Source organism: Schistocerca cancellata, chromosome 8, assembly GCF_023864275.1.
Source record: "Schistocerca cancellata isolate TAMUIC-IGC-003103 chromosome 8, iqSchCanc2.1, whole genome shotgun sequence".
Classification (NCBI taxonomy): Eukaryota; Metazoa; Arthropoda; class Insecta; order Orthoptera; family Acrididae; genus Schistocerca; species Schistocerca cancellata.
Window position 1 is genome coordinate 130880868 of NC_064633.1, and position 14172 is coordinate 130895039.

Genomic DNA, 14172 nt, shown 5'->3' on the forward strand with positions numbered 1-14172 from the left:
CGGTATTTTAGAGAGAACTGCGAGCAGTAGCGTAAACAACGTGAAAGATAGTGGGCGCGGCTGTAAGACGCCGCGAGCGTGGGCGGATGCGTGTGTTGCATGTACTTAGGCAAACTGCTCACGGCGCTACAAGGAGCCGCACTTAGCTCTTGCGGCCCAGCCGCGTTTCGGCAGACCGCGCCTCCTCAGGCGCTCAGCTTAGGCCAAGAGGCTTTACTTCGGGCCATCGTTCTCCCCTCTTCCGCTTAGCGTGCACTTTCACAAACAAAACGCAGTGCGAGGACATTTAGAAGGGAGTAACGCTTTGAAAGGCGTGTGTTGTCATAAAAGCAATGACCACACCCGTAAATATGCTTACATGGACATGGTGTCTGTTCTTTCGGATATGTCCGAAAGAACAGACACCATATCCATATAAGTATACCGGCCATGACCTTCTTCTTCTGTGCGGATGCACACATATTACACGAACTCTTACGAGACTTGGTAAGAATGTCTTCCACGAGTAATGAGTGTGTTGGGCAGGGACACTACGAATGTAGTGTGTGGAATGTGGGTCTCGCGGGAGGCGTGCGCGAGATAATCCCTGCAGTCGCACTATACTCTGTGCTCTCGATGGCTCAGATGGATAGAGCGTCTGCCAAGTAAGCAGGAGATCCGAGGTTCGAGTCCCGGTCGGGGCACACATTATCACCTGTCCCCGTTGATATGCACCAACGCCTGTCAGCAGCTGAAGTTATTAATAGATAATTCTAATTTCAACACCGGTAAATAGTGATAGTTAACTTCTGAAACCGCCATGCTATACAGAAAATATAATTCTTATGGCACAAAAAATATTTTGGAAACGCTATCTGATTCGTGAAGTCTGACAGAAATAGTCACACACACACACACACGCACGAACTTTCATAAATTAGGAAAATGGGCTCGGATAGCTAGTATTTGAGTACTGTGGCCGAGCGGTTCTAGGCGCTTCAGTCTGGAACGGCGCGACCGCTACGATCGCAGGTTCGAATCCTGCCTCGGGTATGAATGTGTGCGATGTCCTTAGGTTAGTTAGGTTTAAGTAGCTCTAAGTTCTAGGGGACTGATGACCTCAGAAGTTAAGTCCCATAGTGCTCAGAGCCATTTGAACCATTTGAGTACTGTACCGTGAATGCAGTCAAACAAATTAAACAAGTGTTACCTTTCTCAATGTGTAAGCATTGACCACGAATATAAATAATCTGTAAACCATATGAATGGACAAGTAAATACTAAATAGCTTCTTTATGCAACTTCATAGTCATCTGCGAGACCAATCCGGAGGATATGTAACAAACAGCAGTTGTCGAAACAGCGTCCGTCGACTTACCTTGTCAGGATCTGGAATGCTACAGTACGCAAAGAAAAGCTACTTATTATTGATGTCGTGTAGCCATAATTCAGTACTTGATTTCTGATGCGCCAGAACATTTTTGGATTGTGAAATAAGTTCACGATGTTCGACAAGAAGACGGCGGCGCATCATGGCACGATAGGATGCGTTTATAACGTACAATGATTAGCTTTGTATAGAAATAATTGCGTAGATTGATAATCGTATATATTGTTGCGAAACCCAGATGTATGATTTACAAGCACGCGTGGGTACTCAAAGCGACAGGAACAGGAGTCAAATTCGCGGTAAGAAATCGGATCATCTATATCTACGTGGATATTCTGCAAATCACATTTAAGTGCCTGGCAGAGGGTTCATCGAATCACTTTCACAATTCTCTATTATTCCAATCTCGTATAGCACGCGTAAAGAATGAACACCTATATCTTTCCGCACGAGCTCTGATTTCCCTTATTTTGTCGTGGTGATCGTTTTTCCCTATGTAGGTCGGTGTCAACAAAATATTTTCGCATTCGGAGGAGAAAGTTGGTATTAGAATTTCGTGAGAAGATTCCGTCGCAACGAGAAACGCTTTTCTTTTGACGATTTCCAGCCCAAATCCTGTATCATTTCTGTGATACTCCCTCCCATATATCGCGATAATACAAAACGTGCTGCCTTTCTTTGAACTTTTTCGATGTACTCCGTCAGTCCTATCTGGTAAGGATCCCACACTGCGCAGCAGTATTGTAAAAGAGGACGGGCAAGCGTAGTGTAGGCAGTCGTCTTGGTAGGTAGGTTACATTTTCTAAGTGTCCTGCCAATAAAACGCAGTCTTCGGTTAGCCTTCCCCACAACATCTTCTATGTGTTCGTTCCAATTTAAGTTGTTCGTAATTGTAATACATAGGTATTTAGTTCAATTTACGGTTTTTGATTAGACTGATTTATCGTGTAACCGAAGTTTCAGCACTCATGTGGATGACCTCACACTTTTCGTTATTTAGGGTCAACTGCCACTTTTCACTCCATTCAGATATTTTTTCTAAATCGTTTTGCAGTTTGTTTTGATCTTCTGATGACTTCATTAGTCGATAAACGTCAGCGTCATCTGGAAACAACCGAAGACGGCTTCTCAGATTGTCTCCCAAATCGTTCATATAGGTAAGGAACAGCAAAGGGCCTACAGCATTACCTTGGGGAACGCCAGAAATCACTTCTGTTTTACTCGATGACTTTCCGTCAATTACTTCGAACTGTGACCTCTCTGACAGGAAATCACAAATACAGTCACATAACTAAGAGGATATTCCATAAGCACGCAATTTCACTACGAACCGCTTGTGTGGTACTGTGTCAAAATCCTTCTGGAAATCCAGGAATACGGAACCGATCTGAAATCCCTTGTCTATTACACTCAACACTTCGTGTGAATAAAGAGCTAGTTGTCTTTCACAGGAACGATGATTTCTAAACCCAAGCTGACGGTTTGTCAATAGACCGTTTTCTTCGAGGTAATTCATAATGTTCGAATACAACATATGTTCTAAAATCCTGCTACATATCGAAGTTAGCGATATGGGCCTGTAATTTAGTGGATTACTCCTACTACCTTTCTTGAATATTGGTGTGAACATAAATCTGAGTTCATGATTTCGAACAAAGCAAAAGCTATTTCATAATTCCAGAGGGGGTGTCGGCTTTGAATTTACACCACGGTGCACTGAAAAATAACATAATACGCTATAATCAGTTCCCATTTAAACAAATATGAGCAACCTACAAGTATCAATTTTACTAAGGGCTACCGGACTGCCCCATACTTACTCGTGGAGTAACCGCGACCAAGCAACGCGAAAGAATCAAACCACTTAACCACGGGAAGTAACTGAAATGGCCTCACCCAATTCCTTGACCATTGTAGCAGAATCTTCGCAACAGCACAGATCTTACCGAACTGGGAACGGACAGAGAACAGAATGGCAAAAACCATTTCAAATAAGCCAGCCACGTGATTTGCAACCCGCGAAAGCTTCCCATTGGTCGAAACACAAACTGACTCTCAGGGATATGAAAACGCTACAGCGAAGATGCAAAGAGGTTGCTTTTATAGTGGTTATATCAGTTAACAGCATCTGATCACAGTGGATTCGTCTAATGAATGCAAAGATAAATGTCACAGTGTGTGAACAACAAAATATAAAGGAAAGAAATTAAAGTGTTAAAAGAACATCCACCTCTCAGCTGTAACATCACGCGTTACGAAATCTGCTCAATTACTCTGAGACATGTGTGTCATCCCTTCCGCTATCAAAAGTGGATTATTCTTTCGAAGTGAAGTGAAGTGATCGTATGGCATTTATTGGCCGGGATATCCCCTTCGGGGTTCGGCCGCCGTATTGCAAGTCTCTTTAGTTGGCGCCACTTCAGCGACTTGCGTGTCAATGATGATGAAAATGGACACACAACACCCAGTCCCCTGCCGGGAATCGAATCCAGGTCCCCTTGATTGGTAGGCGGTAACGTTACCGCTGCGCTACCGAGGTGGACACATAGGTAGCACAAGATACATGAATAAATCAGTAGGTGGAGTTGAACGCTACAGCAAAACTTAGACATGAAACAAGAAACGACACAAACATACATAGAACAGCGAATCACAAAAAACAGCGAATCTGTCATCTTGCAATAATAATTATGATCCCTCTCATGTGAACTAGCTGGCAAGAGGACAATGAAACACCAACATTCTTCAAGGATCCGTTGCTCTAACAACAACTAACACTTTCTTCTTAAATCTAGTAGGTTGGTGCACAAGTTCTCAGCGTTGCCGGCCGCGGTGGTCTCGCGGTTCTAGGCGCGCAGTCCGGAACCGCGCGACTGCATCGGTCGCAGGTTCGAATCCTGCCTCGGGCGTGGATGTGTGTGATGTCCTTAGGTTAGTTAGGTTTAATTAGTTCTAAGTTCTAGGGGACTAATGACCACAGCTGTTAAGTCCCATAGCGCTCAGAGCCATTTGAACCATTTTAGCGTTCTTGTTTTGCACATTGTTTTCCGGTTGCTGTGGCTTATTTATCGAGTGTCATTTTGTATTTGTAGTTCACTGTTGCTGTTTTGATTTTGTCATTTAGAGATAGTGAGTGGAGCTGTGGACGCCAGAAAGTGGAGAGCCAAATGCAGAAATCGGGACATTTCCTTCAGATTCTACTGTCTGGTTTCAGTTGAGGAGTGACAGTAGCAGAAGCAGCCATAAAAATTTGCATCATATGTGGGGAGAACGGCACTGGACAGAGCACGCCAAGAAAATGGTTTTCTCCTTTTTAGGAGGATCGTTTTGACAGCAGACACCTTCGGCGTTTGATGAAGATGGGTTAAACACATTAATCCACAATGATTTACGTTAGTGTACTCTAGAAATGGCAGATGTAGTGAACTGAGGTAATTCCACCATCGCGAGACATTTTCAGGCAATGGGAATGGTTCAAACATCAGGTTCATGGGTACCGAATGCTCTAAGCCAAAACCACAAAAATCTGCTGGCGGCGACATGTACATATCTGCTTGCTCATCATAAATTGACTCGTTAACAATACGACGATTCCTAGTCTGTATCGCCAACAGAAATTGTGTGTTGAGGCTGACGTAAGGAAAGGAAAGGAATGGTTGAGCCCAAACAACTTAATAACTACCCATACAATGGCTTGCATACGTCCATGAAGAATAATGTTAAGCATCTGATGGAACAACAACTACGAATTGCATACCCAAGGTGTAATCATCACTGCTGACACTTATTGTCAGGAACTGAGACGCCTTGCAGACGCAATCGAAGAACATCGACTACGACGACTGCGTGAAGAGATTCTGGCCCACGACAACATCGGCCCGCATTCGTCTAGACTGTCATAAAACACTACACAGTTGTGTTGAGAAGTCATTCCCCACCCACCGTATTTACCTCGTCCTACGCCATCAGATTTTTCACCTTTCTCGTTCTCTATCGAACACGCTTCGACTTTCTTCCTTTCCGGATGAAAATGTATTCCGAACATGACTCGACGAGTTCTTAGCCGCAAAACCAAGTAATGTGTACAGTTGCGGAATCGAATAAGGTACCCCAGCGTTTTCAGACTATTGTAAATGGTGAAGCAGAATATATTATTGATAACTAAGTTCTCTATTATGTGTATCTGTTGTGTTTGTTAAGGCCGGCCGTTGTGGCCGAGCGGTTCTAGTTTCTTTAGTGTGTAGCCACGCGACTGCTACGGTTGCAGGTTCGGAGCCTGCATCGCCGGCTGGAGTGACCGAGCGGTACTAGGCGCTTCAGTCTGGAACCGCGCTACCGCTACGGTCGCAGGTTCGAATCCTGCCTCGGGCGTGGATGTGTGTGATGTCCTTAGGTTAATTAGGTTGTAAGGTGTCAGGCAAATCCAACACCTTCCATTAAAACCCTGACATGATAAGCAAATCCAGTAGTATGTCACATAGCTCCGAATAAATCGTGACATTAAATTAACCAAAGTAATACGAGTAACGAGTGAGCAAATGGAATACCACAGACTAACACAAGAATGCCTAAATGCATGTCATACCTTCCCACCGTGAGACAGACGCAGTTCCGAGGGGAGAAACGAGAACAGAAGCCGAGAGCAGAACCGTATTAAGCTGAAGGCCCTACGATAACGGACAGACACCCACGTCGCCAGCTAACTGCTAGGACCACCCCCAGCCCATGTTAAAAGCTAGAGCCCTCCAGAAGAACAGTATAGATCTTACGATAACACAAAAAGGGCCACACCACCCGTAAGTTTTAGCGTGAGACTTTTCCGCGTCTCTGTTACGTCAGGACCACCCCCCAGCCCATGTTAAAAGATAGAGCCCTCCAGAAGAACAGTATAGATCTTACGATAACGCTAAAAGGACCACACCAGCTGCAAGTTTTAGCGTGAGACTTTTTCGCGTCTCTGTTACGTTGCAAAAGTTAAAAACATTGCCCCACCACGAAAAGTATAACGTTTCTCATTGGATAGACAGAATTTTTGTAGGCGGAGCTTAAGGTTAACATTGAGACCCTGATTGGTCAGATGAAAACACAGCCAGATAGTTTTCTTTAAACCAACTTCGGTAAATTGTAGTAAGGAAAAGTTAGGAGAGAGTTGCTTCCGAGACGGCGAGGTGAGCAGAGCTGTGCTGCCTGCCGCCCCCTGACGAACACTGACAAGGTAATGAACACACGCGATGCCGCATAACAGCGCATAAAGCTTCACTCAGAACTGCAGAAGTCTCATCTGTTACACCCCTTTTTTGCGTAATACTTGTGTCGATCGTCAATTAGAGCTCATGGTGTTCACATTTGCCACTTGAAGTAAAAATCTGAAACGCGATGATTTTTCTGTTATATAATTATTGAGAAGCCACATCAGCCACTGTAACTTACGACAAGTTAAATAAGTAATTAAATATAATTGAGGGTCACTGTAGATCATTTGGATAGTTTTCTCTTTTATGAAACTTAATTTAAACCTAGATTATAGATGTGATATAGCATAGGTCATCCTTCGATCCATTGTAGAACTTGGAAACCCATTCAGGGAATATTCGTTCACATTTTTGTTGAACGCAGTTGGTTTTTATCATCCTGTATTAAAATATTTCCTTTTATCAATAGCTGAATTTATAAACAATGTTTTGTGAGTAGAATAAAATTTCCAATGGTAAACTTAACTGCTTTTTCGACGTTATTCTACCAGCTAACTAAAAATAGGAAAGCCTTGAACCCCTTCCACTAAATGTAGTTAGTATTAAGATTCTTTTACAGGGAGTGCAGTGGAGCTGACGCTGAAATCATTAAGTATTTGGTTATATCATCGCTGGTCTCACTGAACTCTTCTGAACTCTACATGTCATGTGTGGTCTGGCGTCTCCTTACCAGCAACAGGTCCCAGGTTCGAAGTAGTCAATTCCCTAAAAAACACGCTCAGAGCGTCGTTGCGCGAAAGTGGTAGGGAGACATGATATAGAACAAACAGATACCACGCAGAGTGTTAGAAGGTTTAAGTAGTTCTAAGTTCTAGAGGACTGATGACCTCAGATGTTAAGTCCCATAGTGCTCAGAGCCAATTGAACCATTTGAACCTGCCTCGGGCATGTGTGTGTGTGCTGTCCTTAGGTTAGTTATGTTCAGGTAGTTCTAAGTTCTAGGGGACTGATGACCTCAGATGTTAAGTCCCATAGTGCTCAGAGCCATTTGAATTTATGTTTGTTAAACGCATGGAAAAACGCTACGAACTTATGCACCAGTCTAGTACAATATTTGCAATCGTAGTTGTAACGCCATGTATTACGAACTCTTCCTCGGCAGTCGTGTGCTGTGACGTGCGCATGGGGTACTGCACACGATCAAAACGTAGGAAAAGTCGTCTCACAATCAATAAGCAATAAATCAACAATCATCATAATTTACATATCAATTTTATTTTGAGGTACAAAAAATTCAGTCACATATTAAACCTTTAAAGAAATTATTTGAGAGAAAAAAAGCTTATGAAAGTGATTGCTAACATAATGAAAAACAGTAACCTGGAAACAGATTCTGAGAGAAGTTAATAATTCACTCAACATCGTGGAAGCGGTTTAATACGGTTCGACTTTTAAACGAGCGTCTACAAGCTGATGGGGCAAAGTGGCCGAGCGGTTCTAGGCGCTACAGCTTGGAACCGCGCGACCGCTACGGTCGCAGGTTCGAATCATGCCTGGGACATGGATGTGTGTGATGTCCTTAGGTTAGTTAGGTTTAAGTAGTTCTAAGTTGTAGGGAACAGATGACCTCAGAAGTTAAGTCCCATAGTGCTCAGAGCCATTTGAACCATTTGACACGATGCAGAAAAAGTCCAGTTCCGACAGTTGAGGCTCTGCAGGGTAGGAAACTTCTGGGACGAGAAGGAAGTGGATAGTGCCTAAGTCTCAGTGGCCCTGCTCCGGCCCCTCGCCCTCCCACGTAGTTGGTAACGGCGCAGGTTTTTATTTTTATTTATTTGTTTACAAAGAAAGAGGTCGGAAGGGTACCGGAGTGTGGCGTCAGTCAGCCCATTAAAGGTCTGTCCTCCGTCACGTCCGGCTCATTTCATTTCAGCTCCGAGACCAACGCGCTACTGCAGCCTCATCATCTTTCATGACCGCGTCTTCCTATAGGCATCTACCGCAACGCGGTAGTAAGGGCCCTGCCGCACTGTGATACCTTGGCATCTCTGTTGGAAGAAACGCCAGACGCAACACCTGGGACGCAATGGAGCCACTCGGACTTCACTTACAAGTGAGCGTCGTATCTGTACCAACAGAACAGCTGGCGCGGAGAGCTGCCGCCAGTGCAACGCCCGGCGACCTACGGCCGGTCGCGCACCACGTCACCAGCAGAGCTACCTTGTACTGCCTGCCACCCACCTGCAAGTAGTTTTCTTCAGATTCCACGTGTGCACGACGGATGGTTCCGACAAAGAATCTTGTGTGCGCGAAATTCAGATGAGACCAGCAATCAGGGAAACTTCATCTCAGATCTATTCAGACTACACTACTGGCAATTAAAATTGCTACACCAAGAAGAAATTCAGATGATAAACGGGTATTCATTGGACAAATATATTACACTAGAACTGACATGTGATTACATCTTCACGCAATTTGGGTGCATGGATCCTGCGAAATCAGTACCCAGAACAACCACATCTGGCCGTAATAGCGGTCTTGATACGCCTGGGCATTGAGTCAAACAGAGCTTGGATGGCGTGTACAGGTACAGCTGCCTATGCAGCTTCAACACGATACCACAGTTCATCAAGAGTAGTAACTGGCGTATTGTGACTAGCCACTTGCTCGGCCACCATTGACCAGACGTTTTCAATTGGTGAGAGATCTGGAGAATGTGCTGGCCAGGGCAGCATTCGAACATTTTCCGTATCCAGAAAGGCCCGTACAGGACCTGCAACATGCGGTCGTGCATTATCCTGCTGAAATGTAGGGTTTCGCAGGGATCGAAGGAAGGGTAGAGCCACGGGTCGTAACACATGTGAAATGTAACGTCCACTGTTCAAAGTGCTGTCAGTGCGAACAAGAGGTGACCGAGACGTGTAACCAATGGCACCCCATACCATCACTCCGGATGATACGCTAGTATGGCGATGACGAATACGCGCTTCGAATGTGTGTTCACCGCGATGTCGCCAAACACAGATGCGACCATCATGATGCTGTAAACCGAACATGGATACATCCGGAAAAATGACGTTTTGCCATTCGTGTATCCAGGTTCGTCGTTGAGTACACCATCGCAGGCGCTCCTGTCTGTGATGCAGCGTCAAGAATAACCGCAGCCATTGTCTCCGAGCTGATAATCCATGCCGCTGCAAAGGTCGTCAAACTGGTCGTGCAGATGGTTGTTGTCTTGCGAACGTCCCCATCTGTTGACTCAGGGATCGAGACGTGGCTGCACGATCCGTGACAGCCATGCGGATAAGATGCCTGTCATCTCGACTGCTAGTGATACGAGGCCGTTGGGATCCAGCTCGGCGTTCCGTATTACCCTCCTGTACCCACCGATTCCATATTTCACTAACAGTCATTGGATCTCGACCAACGCGAGCAGCAATGTCGCGATACGATAAACTGCAATCGCGATGGGCTACAATTCGACCTTTATCAAAGTCGGAATTGTGATGGTACGCATTTCTCTTCCTTACACGAGACATCACAACAACGTTTCACCAGGCAACGCCGGTCAACTGCTGTCTGTGTATAAGATATTGGTTGAAAACTTTCGTCATCTCAGCACGTTGTAGGTGTCGCCACTGGTGCCAAGCTTGTGGGAATGCTCTGAAAAGCTAATCATTTGCATATCACAGCATCTTCTCCCTGTTTGCTAAATTTCGCGTCTTTAGCATGTCATTTTCGTGGTGTAGCAATTTTAATGGCCAGTAGTGTATGAACTGTAAAAAAACGTGTTGGAATATATGAACATAATAAATGAAATCCAGTATGGGGAATACTCTCCTCCACCTTAAAATCACATTCAAACTACATATACGTCTACTGAACCCTATCGCTACGAAAAACGGCTTTATTTTACTGATTGCTACCCTAATTCACACAGCATGTCCGTGGCACTCTCTTCCCTATTTCGCGATAACAGAAAACGAGCTCTCATTCGTTGAAGTTTTTCGATGTCCTCCGGTTTTCCTGTATGATGCGGATCCCACGCCTCACAGTAATACTTCGGAAGAGGGCGGACTAGCGTGGTGCAACCAATTTCTGTAGTAGACCTGGTGCACTTCCTAAGCTGCTGTGTTTGGTTTGCTTTCACCACAATATTATCTATATTACTGTATCAATTTAAATTATTTTTAACTGTAGCTGAGTTTACAGCCTTTTCATTTCTGCGATTTATTTTATAATAAAAATTTGGTGGATTTCTATTGCTGCTCATGTGGATGACTGCACACTTTTCATCATTTACAGTTAATTTCCATGTTTTGCACAACGCAGGTATTTGGTCTGAATCATTTTGCATTCGTTTTTGATTGTCTAACGACTTTACAAGAGGGAAAATGACTGCATATTTTGCAAAAAATCAAAGAGGGCTGTTCAGATTGTCTCCTACGTGGCTTTAAGATTTTCCTGGGGGGATGCCAGATTTTACCTCTGTGTTACTCGCTGACTTTCCGTCGATAACTATGAACTGTGACTTTTCTGACAGGAAATCACGAATCCAGTCACACAGCTGAGGCGATACTCCACGCAATTTGATTGGAAGACGCTTGTGAGGATCGGTATCAAAAGCCTTCTGGAAATCAAAAAATATGAAAATTGAAATGGTGGCAGAGCAACTGGCTCGTCACAATACGCCAGTCACTACTCTTGATTAACTGTGGTATCATGTTGAAGCTGCATAGGCAGCTGTACCTGTACACGCCATCCAAGCTCTGTTTGACTCAATGCCCAGGCGTATCAAGACCGTTATTACGGCCAGAGGTGGTTGTTCTGGGTACTGATTTCTCAGGATTTATGCACCCAAATTGCGTGAAACTGTAATCACATGTCAGTTGTAGTATAATATATTTGTCCAATGAATACCCGTTTATCATTTGTATTTCTTGTTGGTGTAGCAATGTTAATGGCAAGTAGTATATACCTTCTGTCTTTAGAAGGCCAGTTTGCAACCTCCATTATTAAGAAACAAGTCAAATCTAAAAAGAGAAGCACGTTCGTGGCCTCCAGTTTACCCAGGAGATATTGTTCTATGAACGCGAGTTCTGCTGCCTTCATCTGCGGTTTGAGCACGAAGCCGTGAGAGGGAAAGCGATGAGGGGGGGGGGGCTTGAGGATCCTCGTCTTCGCCTTACTGCCCTCAATTTGGCGGCCCGCTGCGATCTCCCACCCTCCTACACTTAGCGAGTTGTCTAAGCGCCCGTATACGGCTTAACGAGGCGTGGAATGCGATACTCGGCTCGATCAATCATCCGGCGTATTTGCGCCTGCGCGGCGCGGCAGAGCGGCCGAGAACCCCCGTCAGTAATTACTGATGTAACGTGAGGACCGCTGCGCCCGCATCGCGCCGGCAGGAGGGAGCAAGATGGCGCTAATGAGGCGCCCACTCTGTGTGGTGCCGGCTGGCGCGGCTGCCGCCCGCATAGTACTCGCTGCTATTCCCGAAAGAAAGGCCTGTCACTCGCTCTCTTCTTAATTACCGGTTCACTGCTAAAAGTAGCCGCTCTAACTTTCGGTTATGGCGTCGGGTCACGCCGCTCTCTGGCGTAACTGAACCAGGCGTAATAATTTTTTCCTTCCTTTATTTCTTCCTTCCAGCGTATTTTTTAGCGTAATGGCAAAGAGTTACAAATTAATATCCTAAAATATTACAAGAGCATAAAAATGTAATTTTTTTGTTTGACACTGCACGGGCATGTACTTTCGAAATATACTTTACAGTTTTGGACGATGAGCCCCGATTTATGAACAATGTGACAAAACAGCACATGTGAAGAGTCATTAATAATTGCCAGCAGAAAGCGTCAGCGGAACCAGAGAGAATCTCGGAAACGGACTTTCCGATTTTATGCAGAAAAAGGCTGGTCTCGAGCTAGTTTTACAAATGGTAGTTGTTGGTATACTCCAGAAAAGAAAAGAAATGGACTTTAGAAATGTAAATGCGAATGGTTGAAAAGATTGAACACGTGCTGAGATGTAAAATGCCAGTATTATGCCGTAGGTTTATTTTATTTACTTACATGGCTAAGCAGGGATGGCTAGAGGACAAATCTAAGGATGTAGAAGCTTATCTCTCTAGGGGTAAGATAGATACTGCCTACAGGAAAATTAGAGAGACCTTTGGAGAAAAGAGAGCCACTTCTATGAATATCAAGAGCTCAGATGGAAACCCAGTTCTAAACAAAGAAGGGAAAGCAGAAAGGTGGAAGGAGCATATAGAGGGTCTTTACAAGGGCGATGTACTTGAGGACAGTATTATAGAAATGGAAGAGGATGTAGATGAAGATGAAATGGGAGATACGATACTGCGTGAAGAGTTTGACAGAGCACTGAAGGACCTGAGTCGAAACAAGGCCCCAGGAGTAGACAACATTCCATTAGAACTATTAACAGCCTTCGGAGAGCCAGTCCTGACAAAACTCTACCATCTGGTGAGCAAGATGTATGAGACAGGCGAAATACCGTCAGGCTTCAAGAAGAATATAATAATTCCAATCCCAAAGAAATCAGGTGTTGACAGATGTGAAAATTACCGAACTATCAGTTTAATAAGTCGCAGCTGCAAAACACTAACGCGAATTCTTTACAGACGAATGGAAAAACTGGTAGAAGCCGACCTCGGGGAAGATCAGTTTGGATTCCGTAGAAATATCGGAACACGTGAGGCAATACTGACCTTACGACTTATCTTAGAAGAAAGATTAAGGAAAGGCAAACCTACGTTTCTAGCATTTGTAGACTTAGAGAAACCTTTGACAATGTTGACTGGATACTCTCTTTCAACTTCTGAAGGTGGCAGGGGTAAAATACAGGGAGCGAAAGGCTATTTACAATTTGTACAGAAACCAGATGTCGGTTATCAAGAGTCGAGGAGCACGAAAGGGAAGCAGTCGTTGGGAAGGTAGTGAGACAGGGTTGTAGCCTATCCCCGATGTTATTCAATCTGTATATTGAGCAAGCAATAAAGGAAACAAAAGAAAAATTTGGTGTAGGTATTAAAACCCATGGAGAAGAAATAAAAACTTTTTTAGGTTTGCCGATGACATTGTAATTCTGTCAGAGACAGCAAAGGACCTGGAAGAGCAGCTGAACGGATTGGACGTTGTCTTGAACGGAGGATATAAGATGAACATCAACAAAAGCAAAACGAGGATAATGGAATGTAGTCGAATTAAATCGGGTGATGCTGCCGGAATTAGATTAGGAAATGAGACACTTAAAGTAGTAAAGGACTTTTGCTATTTGGGGAGCAAAATAACTGATGATGGTCGAAGTAGAGAGGATATAAAATGTAGACTGGCAATGGCAAGGATAGCATTTCTGAAGAAGAGAAATTTGTTGACATCGAGTTTAAATTTAAGTGTAGCCATGTATGGCAGTGAAACATGGACGATAAATAGTTTGGACAAGAAGAGAACAGAAGCTTCCGAAATGTGGTGCTACAGAAGAATGCTGAAGATTAGATGGGTAGATCACGTAACTAATGAGGAGGTATTGAATAGAATTGGAGAGAAGAGGAGTTTGTGGCACAACTTGACAAGAAGAAGGGACCGG

The 14172-nt window shown here is 44.2% G+C and overlaps 1 protein-coding gene and 1 non-coding gene across 2 annotated transcripts in view; both read left to right on the forward strand.

The window, feature by feature from the left end:
• LOC126095421 (protein O-mannosyl-transferase TMTC2-like) overlaps positions 1–14172 on the forward strand; it is a 1040622-nt gene that overhangs the window by 599954 nt on the left and 426496 nt on the right. The window lies entirely within an intron of this gene.
• Positions 609–683, forward strand: Trnat-agu (transfer RNA threonine (anticodon AGU)). Its single transcript has one exon. It is a non-coding gene; the product is annotated as a tRNA-Thr (tRNA).